General features: G+C 37.0%; 1 long non-coding RNA gene across 1 annotated transcript; it reads right to left on the bottom strand.

Annotated features, from left to right (window-relative positions):
* Positions 1 to 2,627: 2,627 nt before the first annotated feature.
* On the bottom strand, positions 2,628 to 4,733 carry LOC109363937. The gene is made up of 2 exons (XR_002109843.2): positions 4,551 to 4,733; positions 2,628 to 3,470 (listed from the first exon to the last, which is right to left on the bottom strand). It is a non-coding gene; the product is annotated as an uncharacterized LOC109363937 (long non-coding RNA).
* Between the last annotated feature and the right edge of the window lie 461 nt (positions 4,734 to 5,194).

Raw genomic sequence — 5,194 nt, 5'->3', positions numbered from 1 at the left:
GGAGTCACATCAGCAAGCCTCCAATCCTCCAGGACCTCTCCAGTTAACCAGGAGCGCTGATAGATGGCTGAGAGGGGCTCGGCAATCACCCCCACCAGCTCCCTCAGCACCCGAAGGTGTAGCCCATCTGCTCCCATGGACTTGCGACAGTCCAGATGGAGGAGAAGCTCTCTGACTGTCTCCACCTGAATTGCCGGGGGTATATTCTGAGTAGGGTCCCAGACTTCCAGATCAGGGCATAAAATGCCCAGTGGATAATTGGTCTGGCTATCAAAGACAGTTGTGAAGAAGGCATTGAGGACCTCAGCCTTCTCCTTGTCCTCAGTGGCCACATTCCCTGCTGCATCAAGTACAGGATGAGAAATATCCTTGGTTCTTCTTTTCCATTGATATATTTATAAAAGGATTTTTTATTGTCTTTTACTGCAGTGGCCAATCTGAGTTCAAGTTGGGCTTTTGCCTTCCTAACTTCCTCCCTGCATACCTTAGCTACTCCCTTGTAATCCCCCCAAGTAGCCTGCCCCTTCTTCCAGAGGACATAGACTGTCTTTTTCTCCCTGAGTCTCAACAATAGTCCCCAGCTCATCCACACTGGTCATCTTCCCCTGCGGCTCGCCTTGCGGTACTCAGGGACAGCCTGTTCTGGCGCCTTTAAGATTTCCGTCTTGAGAAGCGTCCAGGCTTCCTGGACCTCTTTACACTTGAGAAGCGACTCCTAAGGGACCCATGCTACAAACGCCCTGAACAGATCAAAGTCTGCCTTCTGGAAGTTCAAGAAAGTAAGTTTTACTGGTCACTCTTTTGACTTCTCCAAGAACAGAGAATTCTACAATTCCACGGTCGCTCTGCCCAAGACAGTCCCCAACCTTCACTCCTCCCACCAGTCCTTCTCTGTTAGCGAAAACCAGTCTAGCAGGGCATCACCTTTGCTAGGCTCTCCTATCAGTTGCATAAGGAAGCTCTCTTCCACGCAGTCTAGAAATCTCCTGCATCTCTTTCTATTTATTCCATTGATTTTTGAATGTGCTCTTGTGGAAAATAAAATAATTTTGATTGTATTACCTTCACTGGCATTTGGTTTTTCATTCACTCTAATCTGCTTATAAGCTGTTAATATTTCCATGATTACAATTCACTTACACTGAGGTGAGCTATTTTAGCTATTTGTTGTGCAATAAGAAGCGCTATCTAGTAATCAGCTGAATGACTTATTTTTGTTTTAATCTACACAGAAATAAGCACTTTCTGCTATTGGGGGTGCACAGTTAAGGTTACAATTCCCACCAGAAATTTCCTGCAGACCAAGATGTCAAACAAGAATCTGTTAATCTGTTACTTATGGCCTTCTTTTTTTTTCCACAGAAGAAAAAAAAAGTTTCTTTGGCAATAGGAACAGCTGATAGCCATGATAAAAGAGTATTTTTCTTGTATTCAGTTTTAGTGTTCCTGAAGTCTACACCATGCCAAATGGACATCAAAGCCAGAGACAGGAAATTGTAACTAAAAATGGGATTCACAATCCTAAGCTGCCAAAAAGAAGAGTAAATAATCTCACATGGTGCTTCATGCTACACTGTTTAGACTGCTTCCAATATCTGAGTTAATTCAGGTACCTCTGCAGTGTCAACATACAGTCACAACTGCCCTCTTCTCTAAGTCAATAAATAAACATTGATTATTTCCTTCTTCACATTTGTTCGACAAAACTAGCAAATGTTTTCAGGCTGACATCCTGCATCTGTGACAGAGGTTCTCTTCACACCTTCTTATCTACAGTATGAGTAACCATGAAGAAAAGTGTGCAGAACAGTAAAAACCTAATTATTTCCTGCATATTAGTGCCTTTGCATATTCTGCATGGGCATCTTGTCAAGCAGCAGCTTCCCCAGCTTATGGCAGCTTTCTTCCCATACTCAAAAAAACCCCAAGGCAAGCAAGCAAGCAAACCACCAGAAACAGACGTATGGATTGGAAATGGAAAGAGAAACTAGAAAAAACAATGATGTTTTCACTTGTATTCTTCTCAAATTCAACTAATGTTCTTCTCAAGATTGGAAAAGCATTGATAGCTAAGTAAAACATTATCCTAATGCACTAGATTTCCTTTGCACATCATTTTCTCTAAGCAGGGAAAAAATAGACAACTTAATGGAGACAGCTGTAGCTTTGCTACATGTAGGGACTCAATAGACATCTCTGGGAGCACCTTGCTTTCTAGTGGATAAGCTCCATAACTGGGCAGGAATAACTCTGGAATTTGTATTTTGTGATACAGCAGACACTGATGTTAGACTGGGACAAGAAGGGATGCTTTACTACTCCTGGATTAAAGCAATCTTTCTTTAACACATAAGGACAAGTATTTTCTTGGATTAATTCATCTTACTGCTAGTACACTTGTCTCATGTAGGTAAAAAGCATAATTTTATGTTTAACCTGAATCCACAACTCTTGCATATCCAAAGATAAAGATCAGTAGCTTATCTAGAGCTGCAACTTAAGTTGGAGCTGGTTTTTCTTAGGTTAGAAACTTCACATCCAATGTGTATTTGATTCCTGTTTGAGTTGATAAGCTAACTGGTAGCAACAGGTGGCATCGGAACTGCACAGGAAGAGATTTCACAGGGTTTCATGAAAAGTTTGAACACTTGTTTATTTATTTGGAATAGGAAATTACAAGCAATTTCTGTATCTCTTAGACAATAATATATTTTGATTTTCTAAAATATTAATGTCATAAGAAAAAGAGGATAATAATAAACAGAGATAGGATAATGTTTTCACTTTTATCACACATTTAAGTTCAACTAATCCCATATCTCTAAACTGCAATTCAGATGGGAACAAATTATGAGCAGGGATCTCTTCAGAAATTCTATCAAAAACTTTTTTTTTTCTTAACAAATATACTAATATACTGATATTTTACTTGTATCCTTATTATCAATCAGCAGTTCTTCTAAAAAATCTATTGATTTCCTGTACCAAAGCAGTAGGCAAAGATGGTGATACTACAAATAATTCCTTGAACAAGACTAAGCAAGTAAAACATTTTCACGATATGTACGGAATTGTTCAGCTTGTGCATACATAACATATGCTTTCAAAAAGCATATAATATATTTCTCTAGAAGAAGTACATCAAATTCAGATAGACATTTTTTATACAGATAACATCAAATGTAATATTTGCAAGTTCCCAATGTAGTATATACTTTTGTTATCAAGAATCATGGAAAAAAATATATATATATTTAAATCTGTACTTAATACTGTATACTGTAAAAAATGTTGCTCAGCTTATTTTCTAATACCTGTTTTATTTTGCAGACAATGACATTTTTTCTTTTCCAATACTGGAAAGGGTAACTTAGCATATAGTGGAACATTTGGAAAATAATAGGACATACCTTGTTTAGCTTTACAAAATATTCTAGTCCAGCTTCCAAGGGATTAGTGTCACAGTTCATCTGTTAAAAGAAAAAAACAAAAGCTACCTCTACATGGTGGTCTACAGCAGGTTTTGCCTTAAATAAATAAATAAATAAATAAATAAATACTATATGCATCTTTCTATTTATTCCTGAGTCAATGTCATCTACATTGCTTATGTGCAACATCCATCTGAATATACTGTAAGCTTCCTAAATACATGATTTCAAGCAGTATATCATATTATCCTTAACATAAAGTGCGGATACCTAAATCATACATTAAGCTTCAATGTGCGAAGTAAATACACATTTCAATCAGAAATGAGACTTTTTCTCAAAGCACAATGGAACCTGTAGAATAACTGGGTTATAAAAATAAACTGTAACACACTAGAATGCATCAGCGAGAGGCAAAAATAAAACACAATGCCAGGTTTTCTTACTGCCTTCTTACTGAGTAAAGAGGGGATGATGGTTTGTTGGGCAGCATTACAAGCAAGAATGAAGATAATTATCAGTGAACAAAGCAAAAGTATTCCCAAATGCCCAAAATTTTACCTTCCTCGTTTCTTTCCTTTCCAAAGGAATTAGGAAACAAAATCAGGTAAGCAGAATTTTACTGTTTTTTCCCTAATTCTCTAGCTCTACTCTCCTGAGTATTTCTTTACTGTGGGTAAGTGAATTCACTTGAAATAAACTAATGTGAAATGAGTAAGTTCCAAATACATGATAAAGCAAGAATAACTGGCCTCTCATAACTTAATTACTACAAAAATAAAACATATTCAGAACCCATCTGCCAAATCTTTGATTTCAAAAGACTAAACTCAGCAAAACCATTATAATTTTGTTATACACAAGAGGCAAAAGTATCAGTGAATCAACACAAGTGTCTCTCTGCCAGCAGCGCAATGGAGTACAGTAGTTATTTTTTCATTTAGAAAAGACACTGTTCAGAATTACAATACTTTCAGCTCAAAATAGATTTATTTTCATTCTAAACTTAGAAACTGGAACAAAAACCAATTACTATCTTTGTTAATTCAGACTAAAAGCTGTATAGACACAGTGAAATAAAGAAACAGAAAGAAGAATAAAAAAGTTTTACTTCCTGACCTCTGCCCCCCAGGCTCGGAAACCCTTTTCTAGTCTTAAAGCATTCAGAGCATATGTTCCAAAGTTGTCAATTCCCTCTTTTTGGCCAGCATCCATGATTGCATTGTAAAGAGCTACAGAGTCTTCTTTTCTATGATACAGTTCCCATCCCAATTCACCTGTTTGACAAACAAGATTAGCATTTCCATCAACTCAATACTGAAACAATCCTGGTAAATGCATTCTGTTCGTTGGTAAAAAGTGAGGAGCAACACTGTGTTAATTCATGTTTATAGGATCAATTCTGCTATCATACAGAAAGTCAAATTTCCTGCAAGTACCACAAGAGGATTCATGCCCCAGATCTTAAGCAGCGGTAATATTATTCTAATTTAAACTGTTAACTGATATCTAAGTGGGGGAAAAAAGGACCAAGAAAATTGGTAAGAAAAGATCAGGCAACGAAGTCGCACTTAGGGATGAAGCTTAAGACATTATAAGCAGATGATGAATCGGCAAGTGAACAGCACATGAACAGTGTAAATAAGCAAAATGTGAACATGTTATTTCATACTTTGCACACTAGAAAGACAATATGAATTTCAGTGATTTCAGCTGCTTCAGAATGCTCTGAATTCATTCTATTGCAATAGAGATTAACATTA

Source organism: Meleagris gallopavo, chromosome Z, assembly GCF_000146605.3.
Source record: "Meleagris gallopavo isolate NT-WF06-2002-E0010 breed Aviagen turkey brand Nicholas breeding stock chromosome Z, Turkey_5.1, whole genome shotgun sequence".
Classification (NCBI taxonomy): Eukaryota; Metazoa; Chordata; class Aves; order Galliformes; family Phasianidae; genus Meleagris; species Meleagris gallopavo.
Note: the sequence above shows the minus strand (reverse complement) of the source record. Positions and strands in the feature narration are given on the sequence as shown.